Here is a 25,782-nt window from a genome sequence, read left to right as displayed (position 1 = left end):
CAGCAGGTCTGGCAGCATCTGTAAAGGAAAAACAGTTAAATGTTTAGCGTCTGCTGAGGAAGGATCACCGCAGACCCAACGTTAACTCTGTTTTTTCCCTCACAGATGCTGCCAGACCTGCTGTGATTCTGCAGAAACTAATGCAATAACATTTGCTTTGCAATCAAGTTTACATACAGTTTTGCAGAATCAAAGAATATCTCAGAGCATAAGTTTGTCCTTGTATATAACATGCAATCATGTAATTTTCATGTAATTACAATATGCCCACCCATTTTTGAGAAGACATATTTCACACCAATTCAATTCTCAGTCAAACTTTCCGAAGTGCCATCAAGCAGAATAGAAACATGGAAACAGAGAATAGGATAGGAAAAGGCCATCTGGCCCTTTGAGCCTGTCCCGACATTCAACATGACCATGCCTGATCATCCAACTCAGTGCCCTGTTCCCGCTTTCTCCGCTTACCTTTTGATCTCTTTAGCCCTAAAAGCTATATCTAATTCTTTCTTGAAAATATTCAATGATTTTGCCTCAACCATTCCTGTGGCAGAGAATTTTAGAGACTCCAGAAATATCTTCTCATCTCAGTCCTCAATGGCCTAACCCATTATCCTTAGATTGTGACCTCTGGTTCTGGACTCCCCTGTCATCAGGAACATCCTTCCTGTGTTTACACTATCTTGTCCTGTTAGAATTTCATAAATTTCTATGAGGTCCCTTTAGCCCTAAAAACTGTATCTAATTCTTTCTTGAAAATATTCAATGAGTTTGTCTCAACCATTTCTGTGACATAGCATTCTAGAGGCTCATTATTTTAAACACCAGTGAATATAGACCTAACCGATCCAGTCTGTCTTCTACGTAAGAAAAGCATAAAACTAACAGAATAAATCCCCCCCAAAGTTTACACCTGTCTCAATCCCCAGAACCACCTAAGTTTGAGGATTGTTGGTCTTTAGTTGTGTAATAATGACAGGACTGTTGTGAAATATTATGTGCCATGCATTGTAATAAGATCACAACTACTGAAAACTTTCTCCCCACCTTCCAGCAATCTAATTACAGTAATGTGGAAATTTCTAGTCAGAGATTTATTTATATACTTTGGAAACTAATTTGGGAAATCAGAGGAGAAGTTCATTGCATCGAGCCAAGACAAAGTACAATAGAAAACCCAGAATTCCAGTCATTATTTCAGCCCCAATAGGGATTTAACAAGATCAGTTACAGTGATACTAGGATCTCAACCATTGCATGCAATATTTCAATTCCAAAGTAGCTACAGGTTCAAAGCAAGATGCCAACATCATCTTAATTTTTGCCAAAGGAATGACTGAATACAGTTTTTGTTCAGTTAACAATTTCATCAGTGCTATGGGAGCTCTTCCGAACTTTAATCACATCCTTCAACAAAATATGATAAAAACAATTCCAGCTGAACCCAATTGGAGCACACAATCTGCCAAACATACTGAAAAGTTAGAAGTATTGATTTCAACATTTCCATCACCACCCATTTTACCTTCAAGGCATGGAAGATAACCATGTTGGCAATTGGCTTTAATCCCTGTATTGTTACAAATTCCAACATCAATAAATTGTTTCCTGAGATGGGCAGTGGGGACAAGGTGGAAGAGAGTGGAAAGTTTTATTATTTTCAGCAACAGCCAGTTTGACAATCTTAGCCCAGGAGGATTTCAATGCGTTAAATCTTTTCAATATTTTAGGCACAGTTTTTTTTTGTATAAGAGGTATGACTTACATTTTTTAGAGTGGCTTTCAAGTCATTGACAGGAAATGAAATGTTTTTGAGGTATACTCACTGTTATAACGTAAGAAACATGGTAGTCAATTTGCACAGAGCAAGATCCCACAAATAATGATGTTGAATGACCAGGTAACCTATTTTACTGTTGGTGAATGAGGGATAAATATTGACCAGGACAGTAGAAATAACTCTCCTGTCTTTCAAAATAATGCAATTCAAACTTTTAGATCTACCTAAAAGAGCACAAATGTCACATCCAACAGTGACAGCCCCCTCAGTTCTGTGGTAGAGTGTCAGTCTAGATTCTTGTTCTCAGCTCTGGAGTGGGACTTCAACCCACAAGGGAAGGCTATGCACCACAAATTCCAAAATATAAGTGAACAGAGCAAGAATTTTATTTCTGTAGCATCTTTCATGTTGTTTAAAATGTCCCTAGCTGCTTCACAAGACAATTATAACCAAAAATGTGACATTAGATGTAAAGGGAAGTACGATGGAAAATGACCAAAAGCTTGGTCCAAATGCTAGCATCTTTAAGATCAACTATAGAGTTTTAGAGATAGTTTTTTTTAAGGAGTTAGGACTTTGAAGATTGATGATACAGCCACTAAATATGGAACAATTAAAATCAGGGTTGCTCAAGAGGCCAGAAATCACAGATATTTCCAGGGACTAAAGGAGACTACTGAGATAGGAAGGAACAAAGCAATTGAGAGACTTGAACATAGAGATGGTGGCACAGTGGGAATGTCATTATTCTATCAATCCAAAGGCCAAAGTAAATATTTCAAGGCTAAGATTTTAAATCCCAAAAAAGAAGCTGGCAAAATTTCAGTTTGGTCAACAAGTCTCAATGACATAGACCATGAAACTATAATTCGTTGTTGTTAAAAACCCATTTAGTCCATTAATGTCCTTTTGGCAACGCAATCTCCCACCCTTACCTGGTCTGGTCTACATATGCCTGGCCACAAACAGCAATGTGGTTGACTCTTAAGTGCCTTCTGAAAGACTAAGGAATCTCCCATTTCAAGGGCAATTAGAGAGGAGCAACAAGTGTTTCATGAAAGAATAAAATAACAAGAAGCAACGAGTGTTGGTGAGCACAATGGTGGTGGATAAGGTGATACAGTACAAATTTTATTAATGGCAACAGAGTTTACGATGATCAGAGGTTTCCTGTACTTCAATCGACCGGAGACTAAACTGGACTAGCCATATAAGCACTGTGGCTACAAAAGCAGGTCACCTCCTGATTTCTCACAGCCTGTCCACCATCCAATAGGTACAAGTCAGGAGTATCATGAAATAGTCTCCACTTGCCAGGATGGGTGCAACTCCAACAACATATTAGCAGCTGGTCACCATCCAGAACAAAGCAACCGCTTGGTTCACACCGCATCCACAAACACTCATCGCTTCCACCTCCAATGCTCAGCAGCAGCAATGTGGGATACACTTCAGAAATTAACCAAGGCTCCTGAGATTGCATCTTCCTAACTTACAACCAGCATTTACAATGACAAATGCAATAGATATATAGGAACACCACAACCTGCAAGTTCCCCTCCAAACTATTCACCATCCTGACCTGGAATTATATTGCTTTTCCTCACATTGCTGGGTCAAAATCCTGCAACTCCATCCCTAAGTGTATTGTGGATCCAACTGAATCAAATGGACTGGATCAATTCAAGAAGGCAGCTCATCACCACCGTCAAATAGGCATAAGAAATAAATGTTGGCCAAACCAGCAGCACAAACGTCCAATGAATCAATAAGAAAAGAATTATATATCCAATTTTCCCTCAAGGATGCAGTGGGTCTGAGCCAGGCTGGCAGGAGAAGGATACATATTTCATCATTATAGAAGAAATTGAAAAACTTACTGAGATGTTAGCAAGCAATTAGTAAGCGGACAAAAGGTTGGGAAATGGAGTATAATGTCAGGAAATAGAAAGTTGTTCATTTTGGAAGGGAGAACAAAAGAACAGAATATTATTTAAATGGAGAGAAATTGCAAAAAGCTGCAACACAGAGGGACTTGGGGATAGAACGTAGAACTGTACAGCACAGGAACGGACCTTTCAGCCCACGAAATTAAACTAATCTCTTCTGCCTGCCCTTGGTCCATATCCTTCCATTCCTTGCATGTTCATGTGCCTGTGGGAACGAGAGAGACTCGCGTTTGGTGTGTTGCCTTCCAGGTGCCAGGGTCCGTGATGCCTCGGATCGTGTTTTCGGGATCCTTAAGGGGGAGGGGGAGCAGCCCCAAGTCGTGGCCCACATAGGCACCAACGACATAGGTAGGAAAAGGGATGGGGACGTAAGGCAGAAATTCAAGGAGCTAGGGTGGAAGCTTAGAGCTAGAACAAACAGAGTTGTTATCTCTGGTTTGTTACCCGTGCCACGTGCTAGCGAGGCGAGGAATAGGGAGAGAGAGCAGTTGAACACGTGGCTACAGGGATGGTGCAGGAGGGAGGGATTCAGATACCTGGATAATTGGGGCTCATTCTGGGGTAGGTGGGACCTCTACAAACGGGATGGTCTACACCTGAACCAGAGGGGTACCAATATCCTGGGGGGGAAATTTGCTAATGCTTTTTAGGAGGGTTTAAACTAATTCAACAGCGGGGTGGGAACCTGAATTGTAGCTCCAGTGTACAGGAGATTGAGAGTAATGAGGTCATAAATAAGGTTTCAAGGTCGCAGGAGTGTACCGGCAGGCAGGAAGGTGGTTTGAAGTGTGTCTACTTCAATGCCAGGAGCATCCGGAATAAGGTGGGTGAACTTGCAGCATGGGTTGGTACCTGGGACTTCAATGTTGTGGCCATTTCGGAGACATGGATAGGGCAGGGACAGGAATGGTTGTTGCAGGTTCCGGGGTTTAGATGTTTCAGTAAGATCAGGGAAGGTGGTAAAAGAGAGGGAGGTGTGGCATTGTTAGTCAAGGATAGTATTACGGTGGCAGAAAGGACGTTTGATGACAACTCGTCTACTGAGGTAGTATGGGCTGAGGTTAGAACCAGGAAAGGAGAGGTCACCCTGTTGGGAGTTTTCTATAGGCCTCCGAAAAGTTCCAGAGATGTAGAGGAAAAGATTGCAAAGATGATTCTGGATAGGAGTGAAAGTAACAGGGTAGTTGTTATGGGGGACTTTAACTTTCCAAATATTGACTGGAAACGCTATAGTTCGAGTACTTCAGATGGGTCAGTTTTTGTCCAATGTGTGCAGGAGGGTTTCCTGACACAGTGTGTAGCTGGCCAACAAGAGGCGAGGCCACATTGGATTTGGTACTGGGTAATGATCCAGGCCAGGTGTTAGATTTGGAGGTAGGTGAGCACTTTGGTCAAGGAACAGCTACTGCGTGTCCTTGAGAAGTATGTACCTGTCAGGCAGGGAGGAAGTGGTCGAGCGAGGGAACCGTGGTTTACTAAAGAAGTTGAATCTCTTGTCAAGAGGAAGAAGGAGGCTTATGTAGAGATGAGGCGTGAAGGCTCAGTTAGGGCGCTTGAGAGTTACAAGTTAGCCAGGAAGGACCTAAAGAGAGAGCTAAGAAGAGCCAGGAGGGGACATGAGAAGTCTTTAGCAGGTAGGATCAAGGAAAACCCTAAAGCTTTCTATAGGTATGTCAGGAATAAAAGAATGACTAGAGTAAGATTGGGGCCAGTCAAGGACAGTAGTGGGAAGTTGTGCGTGGAGTCCGAAGAGATAGGAGAGGTGCTAAATGAATATTTTTCGTCAGTATTCACACAGGAAAAAGACAATGTAGTCGAGGAGAATACTGAGATACAGTCTATTAGACTAGACGGGATTGAGGTTCATAAGGAGGAGGTGTTAGCAATTCTGGAAGGTGTGAAAATAGATAAGTCCCCTGGGCCGGATGGGATTTATCCTAGGATTCTCTGGGAAGCTAGAGAGGAGATTGCAGAGCCTTTGGCTTTGATCTTTATGTCGTCATTGTCTTCAGGAATAGTGCCAGAAGACTGGAGACTAGCAAATGTTGTCCCCTTGTTCAAGAAGGGGAGTAGAGACAACCCTGGTAATTATAGACCAGTGAGCCTTACTTCGGTTGTGGGTAAAGTGTTGGAAAGGATTATAAGAGATAGGATTTATAATCATCGAGAAAGGAATAATTTGATTAGGGATAGTCAACACGGTTTTGTGAAGGGTAGGTCGTGCCTCACAAACCTTATTGAGTTCTTCGAGAAGGTGACCAAACAGGTGGATGAGGGTAAAGCGGTTGATGTGGTGTATATGGATTTCAGTAAAGCGTTTGATAAGGTTCCCCATGGTAGGCTATTGCAGAAAATACGGAGGCATGGGATTGAGGGTGATTTAGCGGTTTGGATCAGAAATTGGCTAGCTGTAAGAAGACAGAGGGTGGTGGTTGATGGGAAATGTTCATCCTGGAGTTCAGTTACTAGTGGTGTACCTCAAGGATCTGTTTTGGGGCCACTGCTGTTTGTCATTTTTATAAATGACCTGGATGAGGGCGTAGAAGGATGGGTTAGTAAATTTGCGGATGACACCAAAGTCGGTGGAGTTGTGGATAGTGCGGAAGGATGTTGCAGGTTACAGAGGGACATAGATAAGCTACAGAGCTGGGCTGAGAGGTGGCAAATGGAGTTTAATGCGGAAAAGTGTGAGGTGATTCACTTTGGAAGGAGTAACAGGAATACAGAGTACTGGGCTAATGGTAAGATTCTTGGTAGTGTGGATGAGCAGAAAGATCTCGGTGTCCATGTGCATAGATCACTGAAAGTTGCCACCCAGGTTGATAGCGTTGTTAAGAAGGCGTACAGTATGCTAGGTTTTATTGGTAGAGTGATTGAGTTTCGGAGCCATGAGGTCATGTTGCAGCTGTACAAAATTCTGGTGCGGCCGCACTTGGAGTATTGTGTACAGTTCTGGTCACCGCATTATAGGAAGGATGTGGAAGCATTGGAAAGGGTGCAGAGGAGATTTACCAGGATGGAGGGAAGGTCTTATGAGGAAAGGCTGAGGGTCTTGAGGCTGTTTTCGTTAGAGAGAAGAAGGTTAAGAGGTGACTTGATAGAGACATACAAGATGATCAGAGGATTAGATAGGGTGGACTGTGGGAGCCTTTTTCCTCGGATGGTGATGGCTAGCACAAGGGGACATAGCTTTAAATTGAGGGGTGATAGATATAGGACAGATGTCAGAGGTAGGTTCTTTACTCAGAGAGTAGTAAGGGCGTGGAATGCCCTGCCTGCAAAAATAGTAGACTCGCCCACTTTAAGGGCATTTAAATGGTCATTGGATAAACATATGGATGATAATGGAATAGTTTAGGTTAGATGGGCTTCAGATTGGTTTCACAGGTCGGCGCAACATCGAGGGCCGAAGGGCCTGTACTGCGCTGTAATGTTCTATGTTCTATGTTCTATCTAAAAGTCCCTTAAACACCTCTATCGTATCTGCCTCCACCACCATCCTGGCAGTGCATTCCAGAATCCTACCATTCTCTGTGTAAAAAACTTGCCCAAAACATCTCCTTTGAACCTTCCCCTTCTCACCTTAAATGCATGCCCCTTAGTTGTAGACATTTCAACTCTGGAAAGAAGATTCTACCATCAACCCTATCTTTGCATTTCATAATTGTATAGACTACTATCAAATCTCCCCATAGCATCCGCCATTCTAGAGAAAAGAACTTGGGTTTTTCTAGCTTCTCCGTATCGATTATACCCTCAAATCCATGTAGCATCCTGGTAAACCTCTTCTGCACCCTTTCCTTCCACATCCTTCCTGTAATGTGGCAACCAGAATTGAATGTAGTACTCTAAATGTGGCCTAACCAAAGTCTTATAAACATTACATCCTGACAATTGTAGTCAATTCCCCAGAGAGTAAAGGCAAGCATACCAAATACCTTCTTCACTACCCTGTCTAGTTGCATGACCACTTTCAAGGAACTTGGACTTGAACCACAAGATCAATCTGTACATCAATGCTGTGAGGGTCTTGCCATTAACTGTACAGTTTTCCTTAACATTCAATCTCTCAAAGTACAGCACCTCACACTTACCCAGAATAAACTCCATCTGCCATTTCTCTGCCCATACCTGTAACTAATCTACATTCTGCTGTATCCTTTGACAACCTTCTACTCTATCCACAACCCCACCAATCTTTATTTCATCTGCAAACTACTAATATATATGTGTGTAATATATATCACAAACAGCTGGGGTCCCAGTACTGCTACCTGTGGAACACTACTTGTCATGGACCTCCAGCCAGTAAGAACACCTTTCCAACACTATCCTCTGCCTTCCATGGGCATGCCGATTCTGAATCCAAGCAGCCAAGTCACCAAGGATCCCATGCATCTTAATCTTCTGGATGAGTCTACCATGATGGACCTTGTCAAAAGCCTTACAAAAATCCATGTAGACAACATCCACTGCTCTACCCTCATTGATCACCTTCATCACCTCCTTGAAAAATTCAATCAAGTTAATAAGACATGACCTGCACTGCACAAAACCATGCTAACTGCCCATAATTAGGCCATGCTTTCCAAATGTGCTAAAATCCTATCCCTAACAATTGTCTCCAATAGCTTCCCAACCACCGATGTACAACTCACCAGTTCATAGTTTCCTTGCTTATCCCTCTTTCCCTTCCTGAATAGACGAACAATGGTAGCTACTCACCTGTCCTCCAGGACCTCTCCGGTGGCTAGTGAGGATATAAAGGTCTTGGTCAAGGCTCCAGCAATCTCCTCTCCTGCTTCTCTCAATAACCTGGGGTAGATACCATCAGACCCTGGGGACTTATCAAACTTTAATGCTCTTCAAGACACCCAAAACCACTTCTTTCGTGATCTCAAAATGCCCTAGCATATTAGCATGCTCCACACAAATCTCAATATCCTCCATATCCTTCGCCTGAGTGAATACTGATGCAAAGTACTCATTTAGGATTTCACCTACATATCTTGCCTTGAAACAAAAGATTCCCACCACCCCGTCCCTCCCCCCCCCCCACCCCCCCCCCCCGCCATCCTTGAGTGGTCCTCCCTCCTCCTAGTTATTCTCTTGTTTTTTTTTAATATGTATAGAATGCCTTGGGATTCTCATTTACCTTACTTGCCAAGGTCATTTCAGGGCCCCTTCTTGCTTTCCTAATTCCCTACTTGAGTTCTTTCCTGTTTTCTTTATATTCCTCATGGGCCCTGTCTGATTTTAGCTTCCTAAACCTTACAAATACTTCTTTTTCCCTTTTGACTGAATTCATAACCTCCCTTGTTGTCCAAGGTTCCCTTACTTTGCCATCCTTGTCCTTCAACTGGAGCATGCCGGTCCTGAACTTTCATCAGCGGATCTTAAAACAGTTCCCACATGTCAAATGTGGACTTGCCTGATAACAGCTCCTCCCAATTAACATTCCCTAGCTCCTGCCTAAAACTGACGTAATTTGCCCTCCCCCAGTTTAGTACCTTACCACAAGGTCCGGACTTATCTTTATTCATTGCTATTTTAAAACTTACAGACTTGTGATCACTGTTTCCAAAATACTTTCCCATTGAAAGGTTAGTCACCTGGCCAGGTTCATTAGCCAGTACAAGTTCCGGTATGGCCCCTCCTCCAGTTGGATTATCTGTGTACTATTTCAAGAAAGCCTCTTGGATGCACTTAAAATCTGCTCCATCTAAACCTCTTGCTGTAAGGGAGTCCCAGTCAATACTGGGGAAGTTGAAGTCACCCACTGTGACAACTTTTTTTTAATTGCACCTTTCCATAATCTGCCCACATTTGTTCCTCAATGTCACGGTAGCTGTTGGGGGCCTATAGAACATTGCTATCAGAGTGATGGCACCCATCTTATTTTTGAGCTCTACCCATATTGCCTCAGTAGTTGAGCTCTCCAGTATGTCTTCTCTCACTGCAGATGTAACATTCTCCCTGATTACTAACACAACTCCTCCACCTCTTTTACCTTCCTCTCTATGTCATCCAAAACAATGAAACCCTGAAGCGTTGAGCAGCCACTCCTGCCCCTCTGTCAACCAAGTCTCTGGAATGGCCACAATGTCATAGTCTCATGTACTGATCCAGGCTCTAAGCTCATCTGTCTTACCTTTAATACTCCTTGCGTTGAAATAAACGCACATTAGGACCATTGTGTTCATATACCTGCCTCTGCCTGTCCTTTTTTTCTGACTTACTGGTTGTAATATGTACCTTCACCTCAATCTCTCCACTTGCTGACCTACTGCTCTGGTTCCCGGTCCCCTGCCACTCTAGTTTAAACTCTCCTGAGTAGCACTAACGACCAACCCTGCGAGGATATTGGCTTCTTCCAGTTTAGGTGCAACCTATCCCTTTTATACAGGTCACCCCTTCCTCAGAAGAGGTCCCAATAATCCGAGAACCTGAAACCCTGCCCCCTGCACCAGCTCCTTAGCCACGCATTCATATGAGCTATCTTTCTATTCCTTGCCTCACCAGCACATAGCACTAGTAGTAACCCAGAGATTCCTACCCTCGGTCCTGCTTTTTAGCTTCTTTCCTAACTCCCTGTACCCACTCTACAGGACCTCATCCCTCTTTCTACCTATGTTGTTGGTACCAATGTGCACAATGATCTCTGGCTGCTCATCCTCCTGATTAAGAGACAGCTTTGACCCTGGCACTAGGGAGGCAACGCACCATCCTGCAGTCTTGGACACAGCCACAAACACACCTGTCTGTGCCCCTAACTAGCGAGTTTCCTACACTATTGCTCGCTTGGACTTTGCCTGACCCTGCTCTACAGCAGAGCCAGTTATGGTGCCACAGACCTGGCACTACTGTTATACTCCCCCGAGGGGCTATCACCCCAAAAAATTTTCCAAAACAGTTTATCTGTTAGAGAGGGGAATAGCGACAGGAGACACCTGCACTAACAGCCTGCCTCTCCTGCCGTTCACCCATCTGCCTGACTGAAACTATGGTGTGACCACCTCCCTGTAACTAGTGTCTATCACATACTCTGCCCCCGTATGTTCCACAGTGTGTCCAAGTGCCGCTTCAACTGAACAACACGGTCTGTGAGGAGCTGTAGCGATCATACTTCCTGCAGCCATATTTATCAGGGACACTAGACTGCTCTCTGATCTCCCACATCCGACAGGAGGAGATCCCTGATCTCCCACATCTGACAGGAGGAGATCCCTGATCTCCCATATCCAACAGGAGGAGCGTACCACTGCCCTAACTGCCATCTCTGTCAATTTACACAAAGGAAGATGAAAGAATCTTACCTTGATTGCCTTACTGAAGCCCAGTATTCACCTAAGCCCACAATTATACCAACTAGCACCACTAAGTGGTTACTTAAATTACAATGCAGTCCTTACAAACAGACCAAATACCTAAACTTCCTAACAGCCTGTCTCAATCTATCTCTCTCTCCTCTTTTTTAGAAAGAGGATAGTTGTGCATGAAACACAAAGCTAGCACACAGGTGCAGCAGGTAATCGGGAAGGCTAATGGAATGTTGGCCTTTATTTCATTGGGGTTGGAGTTTAAGGGTAGGGAAGTCTTATTGCAACTGTACGAGGTGCTGGTGAGACCACATCTGGACTCAACAGTTTAATTCCCTTTATTTAGATTAGAATGAGGAGGAATCTCAGAGGACTGAGAGTCTTTAATACTCCTTGCCACAGGGAGATGTGGGGCTGGAGTCCTATGTATATTTAAGGCTGAGACAGATAGATTCTTGATCAGCTGGGGAATCAAGGGTTACAGGGAAAGTGCAGGCATGTGGATGTGAGGAATGTCTGACCAGCCCTGATTCTACTGAGTAGCAGAGTAGGCTTGGGGTGGGCGTCCTGTTCTTACTTATGGTCTTATTACTCTTACTATATGTGAATGAGCTGGCATTTGAGACAAACCATGTGAGAATAGAATATGAACACATCAGAGGAACTGAAAAATGCTCAGTTACTTTTCATAGATTGGGCAAGTCAAACCCAAATCTTTCAAGGTTTCACTAAATGCATTTGCACCAATGGTCCCAGTGTGAATTAATTTGTAAAGCAAGTTTTGATCTTATCTCAATTCCCCCATGATGTTCTGTATTAGCTAAGGGATTTTGTGTTGTTTGGAACAAAGCATCAATTCATCCCAACAATTCCCTTATGAAGAATTCTGCAGGTGTGAGATTGTCTTTATAGCTGCCTGACTCAGGGCCAAGTAACCCATAGAGGGAGAATGAAGCAGAAACTCCTTTAAAATTGGTGGAGAGTTGCTGAGATAATCCTTTAAACCTGGCAAACTGGTGCAACTCAATAAGAGAGACATGCAAGAGCCCTTTAACAACTTGGATACATTAAGGTTTTGTGGAAAACACAGACAAATAATTATGGCTGACTTGAACTTTGTGATGAGTAGCTCAGTGAGTTTTATTATCCACCAGCATGAGGAGAATTTAATTCAGTTTAGAGTCACATTACCAAGAGATCTGACCTCAATGCTCCCAGATTGTGGATGCCAAGGACTTGAATCTATAACCTAATGGCCCTGAGGTGATAGCACTTAACGTGGCCCAATGAACAGTCAATGAATTTGAAGGTGCAACTCTCTTTTTCTCATAAAACAACAATGAATAACTAAAACATGTCATGGTTCGATTACTTTTTTATTACCCTTTAAGGAACCCAAGTCTTAAACAATACACCTGATGGTAAAAACCTGCACGAATGCCAGCTGAAGAAAATTATGTCAACACAACGCTGCCAGAAGTTCACTAGGTCATACTTTATCTCCGATGATGCAGAACAAGAAGTCAGACAAAGTTGTTTCTTTATAAAGACGTCCAGCTGAATCATCTTCAGTCTTGCATACACACAGCTGGCAGCAAGGTGTGGATGTTTTAAGACCAGGAAACTTAAACAGATAAATATCTGTAAAGGTAGTTTTGCGTATGAAATATTTTTGAGATACTAGTAATGTGTCTCAATTGCTGTGCTTATACTGTCTAAGGCATTTCCTACTAAATATTTTACCTCATCATTAAACTGTTTTTAACTGTAGGCTTTTTAAAAACTTTCCATGGGTAAAATCTTTGCTTTCAGGATTGTCTGGAATCAGACATATGACGGATATAAGTCAGGACCTTACAGAAATCCTGACATCCTGACTGAGTTAGAGTCGGGCGTTTCAGACATTGTCATGACATTTAGCTGGATAATTATCCAAGGAATGTCAGATAAACTAAACCTAATCTAACAACTGGATTACTACACAATTCACCCTCCAAATCATGCTCCCAACACCCGACTACCCTCTCAACCTGATTTCTTACCCATCCACCTGATTAGTTCACTGATCACCTAACTGTCTATCAATGACATGACTGACCTTCTGACCGACTGACTATCTTCCTAACCTGACTCAAATCATCCTCAGACTCAGCGAATACCTAACCCAGCTACCCAACTACTCAAATGCCCACCTATTCATTCTACACAACTCACCCACATATCAACTAATCTATCTCATCCACTTCCCCACCTCAACCACATCACTGACTGAAAGCAAAGCATGAGAATAAAAGCTATTTGTTCAAAGTTACAGAAAGTGGGAAGTGGTGTTCCACAATGATCAGTGCCACTCACACTTTGCATTAAATGATCTGTAATCAAATACACTCTTTCTAAAATAGCAGATGGCAATTAATTAGGATAATATTCAATACTGTAGAGGACTGCAACAAATTCCTGGAGGACATCATTAAACGTGCAGAATGACAAGTCATTAGGAAATGATGTTTAACACATGTATATGGGGTATAGTACATTTTAGTAAGAAGAAAGGGTAGGTGAGTTATTACTTGGAAAATCTAAATCTAGGTTGGGTAGAGGCACAAAGAGATCATGGATTACCAATACACGAATTAACTGGGAGGGGGCTGACGTCAATGGGGCAAGAATGGGGCTGAGCTAAATAAACTGGGACCAAAGATGGGCAGAAGAAGCTGTAGCTGAAGATGGGGCTACGGTCAAAGAAAAAATGGTTCAGACACAGTCAAGGTATATTCCCTCAGAAGAAAAAGTAGGACAAAAAAGCTCAGAGCTTCCAGGATGAAAAGGATTCAGAGATTAGTACAAGGAAGAAAATGCCCAAAATGGGACTAGAGGATTGCACATGTGATGCTGTTGTTTCAGGGGTAAGGATAACCCCGGAAGCTACAGACCTGTCAGCATGACATCAAATGTGGGGAAATGGATACAGGCCAAAATACAGAATAAGATAAATATAAAATTGGAGAAAAATAGGTTAATCCTGGACAACATGGCTTTGTCAAGAGCAGGTCATGTCTAACAAATTTAATTGTGTACTTTAATGAGGTAACACAGGCAGTGGACGAGGATAATGTTGTGAGAGGTAGAAATTTGGACTTACATAAAGCAGGGTGGTGGGCAAATTTGAAATGTTTGGGATTGATCAGTCCTTGGCAGCATGGATTAGAAATTGGCTAAAAGATAGGAAACAGAAGGTAGATATAAGATGGGCATTTTTCAGATTGGAGTCAAGTTGAAAGTGATGTTCCCCAGGGATAAGAGTTGGGACCTTGTTTTTTCTGATTTAAAGACAACAATTTACAGAAGGGTGTTAAAGACAAAATCTCAAAATTTGCAGATGATTCTAATTTGGGGAGAATAGTGAATTGTGAGGATGACACTGAGCGACTTCACGTTGACAAGTTGGCCAAATGGGCAGACGCCAGGCAGATGAATCATTGATCAGACAAATAGCCTCCTTCTGTACCATAAAATTCTATGATTCAATAGGCACATGAACTGTACAAAAGTGGTAATATGAAGAGAAGAACCAACTAGTGATCAAAAAGATTTACACATGAGGAAGGGGTTATGGCTAAGGTGGTAACTAAATACTTGCCACCTGTATTTACTAAGGAAGAAAATTCTGCCCAAGAAAAATGTATCAGGTATGTTGTTGGTACTTAAAGTTAGTAAGGCATGAGGACTGGGTGAGATGTATTATGAAGATGAGGAAAGTGAGACTAGAAAATTTTGTTCATAATAGGCTGTAAAGATTAAAGACCAACAATTGCAGACCAGTGAATTTAACTACAATGGTGGGGAAACATCTTGAAACAATTATTTGGAATAGAATTAATGGTTACATGGAAAAATGTGAGTTAGTTAGGAAGAGCCAGCACAGCTTTTATAAACAAACATAGTGTTTAACAAACTCACTGGAGTTGTTGAAGAGGCAAAGGAGAGAGTGGATGAGGGTAATTCTGTTAATGTGATATACGTGGACTTCCAGAAGGTGTTTGATACAGTGGCAGTGGATATCTTTCAGCCTTGGAAGAAGGTTTATGTTGGAGTTCCACATGGGTCGATATTAGGATCTTTGCTTTTCCTGATTTATGTTAATACTCTGGATCTTGACACAGAGGAGATGATTTGAAAGTTGGCAGATGATACTAAATCTGGAACCAATAAGAAGGGAAGCCTGTAAGTAAACAAGTACATTGACATGTTGATGAGTGGGTAGATAGATGGCAAATGAAGTCCATATCTGAGAAATGTGAGGCAAATCATTTTGGTAGAAAGATCACGGGTGGCACAGTGGTTCAATGGTTAGCACTGCTGCCTCACAGCGTGAGGGGCTCGGGTTTGATTCCACCCTCGGGTGACAGCGCATGTGGAGTTTGCACATTCTCCCTGTGTTTGCGTGGGTTTCCGTTGGGTGCTCTGGTTTCCTACCACAGTCCAAAGACAGTGCAGGTTAGGTGAATTGGCCATGCTAAATTACCCATAGTGTTCAGGGATGTGTAAGTTAGGTGCGTTAACTATGGAAAATGCAGGGTTACAGGGAGATGGTCAGGGTGAGTCTGGTTGGGATGCTCTTCAGAGGGTTGGTGTGGACTTCTTGGGCTGAATAGCCTGTTTCCACACCATAGGGATACTATGGATTGTGGAAATTACACTAAAGAGTGTGATGAAACAGAAATACCTGGGTGTATGCGTGCAGGTAGAATGAACAATTAATAAAATATATAGTATCCTAGACATTACTAACAGGGTAGAGCACAGGAGGAAGGTGGTTATGCTGAACCTGTATAAGACACTAATTAGTCCTTAGCTGGAGTATTGTGTATAGTTCTAGACACTGTGCTTTAGGAAGGATTTGAATAGATTGCAAAAAGTGCAAAAGAGATTAATGACAACAGTTCCAGGCTTCAGTTATGATTGTTGGGACTGTTATTTAGTTGAGACTGTTTTCCTTAATGAACAGAAGGCAAAAAGCAGACTTGACAGAGGTTTATCAAATTATGAAAGGGCTGAACAGAGTAAGTGGGGAGAAACTGGATCATAAAAGGATCAAGAATGAAAGGGCATTGATGCAAGGCAAAGGAAGGAAATGTGATGTGAGAAAAAAAACAAGCAGTTAGAGATTTTTTTTAATCATTCGCAGGATGAGAGCGTTGCTGGCTAGGTCAGCAGTTATTGCCTGCCCATCCTTAATTATCCAGAGGGCAGTTAAGAGATAACCACATTGCTGTGGGTCTGGAGTCATGTGTAGTCCAGACAAGGATGGCAGTTTCCCTCCCTAAATGGCATTGACAATCATTTCATGGTCTTCTTTAGATTTTAAATTTATATTTTTATTAAATTCAAAATCTGCCATGGTGGGATTTGAACCTAAGTCTGGAGAACATTGCCTAGATCTCTGGATTAACAGCTGAAAGATAATGCTACTAGGCTGTTGCCTCCCCTATCTGGAAAGGTTTGGAGCCTTCCTGGAGCATTGGCAGAGGCAGCTGCAATTGAGCATTCAAGAGGAAACTAAATGATGGTTTACAAAAGAAAAGCACTCATGGTTATAAGGAAAAAGTAGAAGAGTGGCACTGAGTCATAATGCTCATTCAGAGATCCGGTGTGGACAGAATGGGCCGAACGGCCTCCATCTGCACTGTAAAAATTCTATGATCCCATGAATCTATTATCGTTAAACGTTATGTCACAGATTAACAATGCCATAAAAACTCTAACCAAGCAGTGGGATTTTTCTAGCGAGATAGAATTGGAAAGTAGGCAAGTTATGGTGAAATTGTATTGGACCTTGACTCAACCACACTTAGAAAACAGAGCACAGTTCAGGTGTCACATTATAGGCAGGGTATAGCAGGACCAGAAAGAGTACAGAGAAGGTTTGCAAGGAAGATGCCAGAAACTTGTGGGTAAACATATCAGGAAAGGATTGACAGTCTGGGGTCTCTTACCTGATGAGAAAGAAAGATGAGAGGTGACCAAAAAGAAAGCATTAAAACAATTAAATTTTTTATAAGGTGAATACGGGGAGTAAATGTTCTCTTCCATGAAAGAGAGTAACTAGACGCAATCACTGTAAGATTGTTACTAAGAAATCCAATAGGGGATTCAGCAGAAATTTCTCTAGGTGAAGATTGTAAAGAACATGGAACTTACTTGTAGAGGATGTGGTTGAAGTGAATGATATGCTGCACTTCAGGGATGATGGACAAACCAAGGATAAATAATGGTCCAGATGGTTACCATGGTAGATTTGCAGAAGAAGAGATGAAAGGGAGACAAGTGGAGCATCAACACCAGAGTGGGTATTGGGCCAAATGGCTTGATTTTAGCTTATATATCTAATGTTATACCTAGGATGTATAAAATGGAATTTGGAAATATTTCAAGCTTTAGTTCAGGGGATAAGGTATGTGGGAGTTTGAGAGATAATGGTGGACCATTTCAGCAGGTGATTTCAAATAGTAACCAAAACACTTTTGGACAAGGTGATAAAAGAAGGATCTGATATTGGCTAATGCCAATGTTCTTTCGGCACTAATCCGGATTCCTAAGTATCCTATATAATAGAAGCCCATGTCTATCACATGCCAAAAGTGTGCACCTGCCATAGTAATGAGGGTGAAAAGAAAACTTCCAGGGTCTGAAGGTGAAACAGACAGCAGGCTTTTTGCATTCTATGGCTTAGATATAAATTCCAATAAGCACCAACTGCAGGATTGCTCATTGCACAAACAGGAGGTAAATCCTGTTTTCAATCCATAGCTTTCAAATAATCTTCATTTACTTTCTTCAGCATAAAGTTGCTACTTAAACTAACAGAAAATCAAAGTTACCAATTTAAGCAGGAGCTAGCTCATGCTATTTTGCAGCATTACTATTATTGAAAGGCTGTGCAACTGGAGCCAAGTACTACAGCTGTTTCTTTATAAGATTACAAATTGAAATGTGTACATACTTAGAGGTTGGACTGGAATTTCCAGGTTGATTTGCTTCTCTGGAAGCAACGCTTGAAATAACTCCACAGAGGCCAATATCCCGTCAACAAGTCACGTAGAGAGTCTTTGACACTGATCTAGCTCCCTCAGAGCCAATCTCAGAGTGAACAGAACCTCAGACACTCCTGATCATATCAGTCAGCCAGGGCTCCCCAATTGGACTAGATCAATAGCCCCAACCAGGGAACTCATATTCCATGAGGTCCACCTGACTGATCTCATTATAATCGCTACATCCCTCCCCTCTGGGTCTAAGGACATAGGCCAGTTCTTTTTTTTTGTAGTACCTCCTAGGGTGTTTTAGCAGTTGGTCAGATTCCTCTGATCTGCATCAGATACGGGTGGTGTGTAGTGCACAGGAGCTCACCTTTTGCATCTAGAGTAGGAGAAACTCTCTTCTTCCAGCAGTAAAGGTGTTGATGCGGTGAGATCCGCTGTATTCATCTCAGATTCAGAAATCTCTTCAATGCTTGAGGGGGAGGGAGAACTCACAGGTTCCAAAAGCTTTTCCAACTGTTCTGAAGAGTAGGGCATGTTTTGCTCCTGCACCACTTGCAAATTTACAGCTTTTACATGGCCCATGTCCTTGTTCGGGACCATCATACCTGACTGAACTTTATATGTCACTGATCCATACAAGGGATTGGGTTTTTTTTATCCAGCTGCAAAAAGCTGTTTACTGTTTATTTAAAGTCCCCACAAAAGCAAACTGACCTGCTGGGCTTCAAAATGCAATGATGCTGCTCATGGTGGATTAGTGGTTAGCATTGCTGCCTCACAGCACCAGGGACCCGGGTTCGATTCCACCCTCGGGCGACTGTCTGTGTGGAGTTTGCACATTCTCCCTGTGTCTGCGTGGGTTTCCTCCGGTTGCTCTGGTTTCCTCCCACGGTCCAAAGATGTGCAGGTTAGGTGGATTGGCCATGCTAAATTGCCCATAGTGTTCAGGGATATGTAGATGAGGTGGGTTATAAGGTGATGGGGCTGGATGTGATGTTGTGAGGGTCAGTGTGGACTTGTTGGGCCAAAGGGCCTGTTTCACCACTGTAGGGATTCTATGAATTCCACAAACTGGACTGGTTTGATGATTCCTTCACTTTCCAACCTTCTGATTTTGCCTCTGTAAGGCAAATGGCATTGGGCAGGCCTTGCAGAATCATGGAATTGCTTCCTGGTCATCATGCAAGGTAGGCTTGACTCCTTTGATGGTCCTTAAACTTTCCTGAAAGACTTTGGGGTATGTAATTGGGACTTCACTCAGATAGCCATTTTCTAATCAAAAAATGTTGAGCCAATCTAGGTGAATCTCTCTTAACAAATGTTGCATCTTTAAGTTTGGGCCCACACCTTTTACTGCAATTACTTGTTACTGAGCCAACTACTTCTCATAAGAGACCAGAACCGAAGGTGTACCCATAATCTGTAGAGGTTCCTCAGTATAGGTTCTTAGTCTAGCCAAGGTCTAGTGCAAACCTAAGGGTTGGTGTCCAGAGCAAATTTTGTTAAAGATTGATTCTGCGATCACTGAAAAGACCACACCAGTATTGACCTCCATCAGAACTGGAAGACCATTTAACTAGACTTTTATTCTGATTGGTTCTGATTTGGATATTGCTAAGCAATTTAACTGTTACAAACCAGATACAGGTGGACCTTCCAGGGTGTGCACTCTCCTGGATACCAGCCTATGGGTTCTCTTACTCAATTTAGGTCTCGTAGGACTCCTTTGCTGTCTCAAGTCTGCATACCAGCAACTCCAATAGTTTGCCTGCCCAGATACTGAAGAAAATTTTAACCATTTGGCCGAGGTTTAGCTTTGATTTAGGGTTTTGGTGCGTGCTGTCCTAGAGTCCTTCTGTTCAGGATATGTCCTGAGTGTGACTATGCAATTACTTACTCTCAAGTGGTGTTCCCCAAGATCAGTCAGACTGGTGAGGGTGTCCACTCCCATCGGAATACCCTGCAACTCATATGCTCCACTTGCCGCATTTTCCAATGATAAAGCCAGTTGTATTATATGTTTGAAGCCCATTTGAGCTTCAGCTAGTAGGTGCTTTTGTATAGCTACATCAGTAATCCCACATACCAATCAGTCTCTCAGCATCTCATTAAGGGTTAAACCAAAATCACACACCTCTACCAATCGTCTTAACCAAGTCAAAATCCTAACATGGATTCCCCTGATTCTCGAATAGCCAAGTAAAAATGATAATGTCTCTGAATTAGAGGAGGCTTGGGGTTGTAATATTCCTTAACTAAATCCATCAACTCTTGAAAGATTTTAGTATCTGGTACCTCATGGAAAGTTAGGCATCTAATAACCAAAAAAGCTACAAGTTCACAAGCTGTCAGGAGAATTACTCGTTGCTTTTCATCTACCCCAATGTCATTTTCCCGGAAAAAATAGTGTATTCTTTCCACATACTGGGCCCAATCTTCAATGGTAGGGTTGAACAAGTCAAACTTCTCAAATAACAGCATGATACCAGAAATGCTTACCCCAACTCAAAGACGACTGCTGTGAGTGGGTTTCTTCAGGATCATGCTTTACTCTCACACCACTGAAATAACTCCATAGAGGAAGGGTCACCGGACCCGAAACGTTAACACTTTTTTTCTTCACAGATGTTGCCAGACTGGCTGAGCTTCTCCAGCAACTATGTTTTTGTTCCTGTGTTTAACTCCATAGAGTCCAGTATCCTATCACCAAGTCACCTTTTATTTATATGTGGCAAGTCCTTGACACTGATCCAGCTTCCTCAGAGCCAGCTCTCAGAGTGAACAGAACAGCCAACATTCCTGTTTATACCTGTCAGCCAGGGCTCCCTGATTGGACCACATTAACAGCACCAATCAGGGAACTCATATTCTATGAAGTCAATCTGGCTGACCTTGTTACAATCACTACAGCGCTGTATTTCATGTCCATTTGTGGAGAAACTAACGATTTTTTCTGAATGTTATCATTATTTTGTACTTTGAAGATTGATCTTGAGTTTGCTTTTAATACTTTTTATATATTTCTGTGCTTTTACATCAAAGATCACCTAAATTTTGAATTGATTTCTACGATAATATTGAAAATGTTGGATATAGGCCAACTGCCAAGGCTAGATACCAAATACAATGAATTTTAATCCATAAAGGGAGTTGAAACAGTTCAGTTTAGAAAGTAATTTGTCAATTTTAAACACACAGTGCTCTAACTTCCTGGCATTGAGCGACATTGATGTTGTTTACTCAGTAGAGCTGACTGAAAGCCATCAGCAAATCAATACCATGCCTCCTTGTTCTGTTCACTAATTCTCATGTAGTAAATATGCATGAGAGCCGATTAAAATTAAATTTTCTTAATGCTTGTACATTTACACTCACATTATTCACAATACCTCTCCACTTCAATATTAGTAAGTCTAGAATCAAAGCATTTGTCAAGTAGGTTGATCACACCTAAATGATCTTACCCTCACTGTAGTGGTTTACAATCACTGAAAGTACAGCACAGGAGGCCAATGGCCCATCCTGTCTGTGCCAGCTTTTTGAAAGACTCATCCATTCAGCTCCATTACCTTATTTTTATTCCCCTAGCCCATATTTATTTTTATTTTTAATACATAGAAATCACAATACTGGAGGACTCTTTCATTGTACATATTATTAACAGTAATAACAAAGTAAAGTTTTATTTATGAGCATCATCTTCAAGAAACATTATATTTTACTGTACTTATTCATTGAATAATGAAGCAATTCTTATTCAATTTGGATGTTATATACAGCCAAGAAATTTGAATAGAACACTGGGATTAATCAACAATGTTATGATTAAATGGGTCAGATAGGTCTAGGCTGATTATGGCAAAACCCTTTCCTGTCATGTCAAATCTGTTGCACAATGTGTGATTTTGTTGCCTTATAAGTAAACATGGACAAGTCTACTCTAATGTCTGTTCATGCACAATCTGCAAACAGACAGTTATTTTGTTTACTTCAAGAATTCAGGATTGTTTCTGAGATTCATAGTAAAGTGGCATAGGATTCCAAAAAAAATACAGTGGTGGAGTACAAATGTTGTCTTTTGACAGATCATCATGCCAGTGACAACTCTGTCATAAAGCTACCCAATTATTCTCACCCCACTCTTCCTTTTAATAGCTCTCTACATGTTTCCTTTTGAATATTTACAGGTTTGTTTTGATTGTTACAGTTGAATCTGCTTGCATCAAACTTTCAGGAAATCCATTCCAGATCATAACTTGTTACGTAAAAAAGTTCTTCTGTATTACATCTCTGGTTTCTATTTTGATTACCTTCAGCCCTAAACCTTTTACTGACCTCCTTCCACTGTAATGTTTCTCCTTATTTAGTCTATCCAAACTTTGCTTGGATTTTAAACACCTCTACCAAATCTCCTCTTCACCTTCTCTGTTGTAAGTACAAGCACAGTTTCTCTTGTCTATCCATAAAATTGAAGACCCTCATCCTTGATACCATTCCATGAATCTCCCCTTACCCTCCTCTCCAAAATCTAGGCCTCATTTCTAAAGCATATTGGTATTACATTTTGTGGTTCACAGAAGTTCAAAATAATCACACCCTTCAATACAGTTACAGTTGACATCAAAATATTATTCGGTTCTCCCTAGGTTATTATGTCTAGCTGGTAATCATAGAATCATAGATCATGCAGCACAGAAACAGACCTTTCAGTGCAACCAGTCCATGCCGACCATAATCCCAAACTAAACAAGTCCCACCTCCCTGCTTTTGAGCCACATCCCAGCTGAGTTGGGTGGACTGCGTTGTTAGCATTCCCAACACAAGACTTCCTAAGCAAATGCTCTATTCTGAGTTTCACAATGGTAAGTGATGGAAATGTTACCAGGACTCCCTGAAAACCTCCCTTATCTATCAACGTGTGGGAGTCATTTGCCCTAGAATGCACAGACTGGGAAAGAATCATCTGTGGAGACACCGACCACTTTCAGCAACACCGTGCGCAACATGTTAAGGCCAAACACCAGCAGCAGAAAGAGCGTGCAGAATCCAGAACATCTCACCCACCAGCCTCCTCAAACAGTACCACTCCCAGCTGTGGCAGAGACTGCAGCTCCAGGATTGGACTATTCAGCCACTGCAGAACCCATTCCCTGACCCCAGAGTGGAAGCAAGTCATCCTCAACCCTGCACAACTGTTCATGAGAAAGAAGATTCTAGGCTTTACATGAACAATCGGTTCCCACAGCCTGCCGATGTCTGGATGGTGCTTTCAGTGGTTACCATCTCTTCTTTCTACTTAATATTGTTATCCTTTGGCATACTGGCATTTCCACAATACATTTGCCTGAGTTTAGCTTGATCCCAGCTTTCCTGGTTCTCTCTATGGTCTTTTTGAAACCTCATGGATGTGGATATTATTACACACCAGAAGCCTATTAAATATATTATTATTTATCATCCATATATGGCACATCTACTTGCTCTAGAATATATACCATTCACTTTAAGGTCAAAAGGTAGATGCAGGAATTTATATCATCAAAAGAATATGCTGAGTGTTGTCGACAGCAAAGATTCCTCATCAAGCTTGCTCTCCCGGTAACATTTTAATTATCAATCTTGTTAAAAACTGTTGGTCTTGCTCATGCTGGCATGATTTCTTCCCATGTTTGGCGTAGGACAATAATTCCTCTTTATGGTTTGATCAATATCAGAACAACAAGAGAATTTATCCAGATTGGAGGTTCTGTGACTCTAGTGAACACTTTCCTTTCTTCCATTTCTAGGAGTTATTTTTGAAGCTCTCTAGGTAGCTCAGTTAGCTGGACAGCTGGTTTATGATGCAAAGTGATGCCAATGGTGCACATGCTGCAGTCACGAACAAAGTGACTCTCTTTCTCAACCCTTCCTCTTGTCTGAGATGTGATGATCTTCAGGTTAAACGGCCACCTGGCATCTTTCTCTAATGAGAGAGCACCTTTATGGTCTATAGGTACTTTGCAAGGGAGATGAATCTTTCAATTTCTTCTCTGGATGAATAGTGATGAGATAACAAAATCCTCAAAGCATCCATCTCTCAAATTGAAATACTCTAGATACATTTGGACAAGATCATTCTTGTTTCTAATTGGAGAGCACTTTTCAATGGGTGTATTACCTTCAATCCCCAGTGACACTTCTGTCATTTTCACCGTTTACTGAGATCGGTTCCAGATCTTCTCAACTGTTCAACCCCAGGACTTTTGTTATGGTGAAGTAGAACATATGGCTAATATCTTTTCCTTTGGACAGCTCTCTGATTTGGGCTATTCTTAGCTGCCACCTCAGTTCCCCTGTACACTATCAGCATGATGTTCCTTTGTTTCAGTACTTCTTTTCTTCTGGTAATGATTTTCTTGCAAATTTCAGGAAAGATATTCTGCTGTTGTCTGAGTGGCATGTTATTCTGTGCTCCGGTATCCAGCTTCAGCTCCAAATTTATGACTGTGGACTTATTCCTGATCTGAACGACTCTGTAAATTTATTTCTATCTGCCTCAAGAAGGCAACCAACATAATCATTTCTGAAAAAGGGTCCCGACCCGAAGCGTCAATTTTCCTGCTCCTCTGATACTGCCTGGCCCATTGTGTTCCTCCAGCTCCATGTTGTGTTGTCTCTTACTCCAGCATCTGCAGTTCTTGTTATCTCAACATAATCAAGGGCCATAATCATAATCCACCCTGGTTATAATCTCTTCCAACCTCTTCCAACCGATAGAAGATACAAACACTTAAATACACGTACAACAAATTCAAAAACAACTTCTCCCCCCGCCCCGTTATCAAACACATGAATAGGCCTCTCAAATTTTAAATTTAATGATGTTCTCGCTCTTTATGCGCCTTCTCTGCAGCTGTTAATATTGCATTCTTCGCTTCATTCTATTGCCTTAATGCACTTTGTATGATATGATCTACCTGTAGCACATGCAAAACAAAACTTTTTACTGTGCCTTGGTAGATGTGACAATAATAAAGGAATATCATCATTCATCTCTATGAAGACATCAATATTGGTAAAAGAAAACATAACTTTACAAATCAGCATTTACATCAGCAGAAAATTTAACAGCTTTCAGTTTTAGTTCTACAACAACAATCTTTACAACAACAAATACTTAACTTTAATCAGCTAAGAATACAACAAGTCAACAAAATGAATGTGGTATAATCAGATCAAAATCCTAGCAATGATTTTCTAGACCAAGAAAATAATCAATCATTTCAAGAACTTGCGAGCAATTAGCCAATGCAACAAATGTCACTAGCACCAATTATTCTACCAGAAAAGATCAAGCTGTCACATCTATTTGATAGATCAGTAAATTTGCAATTTTGGAAAGCACAATTCCTAAGATTTCAAACAGCTTCAGGATTGGACACCAAATCAAATGAATGGGTTAGCACACTTCTCTACAGCATTGGGAAAAACATTAGATTAGGTGTGACGCAGACTACTGATCAATGAGAAACAAATTGCATTCAACAGCCTCAGTCCAAAGAACAAACCAAGAGTCAAACCAAATTGTCTCCAAGCCAAACCTACAAATATTGAAGCTTGATGGGATATACAGAATAGATGCAGGTAAAATGTTTTCCTGGGTTGAGAAGTGCAGAACCAGGAAACACAGTTTCAAATTAATGGGGATAACA

This window comes from Rhincodon typus, chromosome 5 (assembly GCF_021869965.1).
Source record: "Rhincodon typus isolate 14 chromosome 5, sRhiTyp1.1, whole genome shotgun sequence".
Lineage (NCBI taxonomy): Eukaryota > Metazoa > Chordata > Chondrichthyes > Orectolobiformes > Rhincodontidae > Rhincodon > Rhincodon typus.
This window is presented reverse-complemented; position numbering follows the sequence as displayed.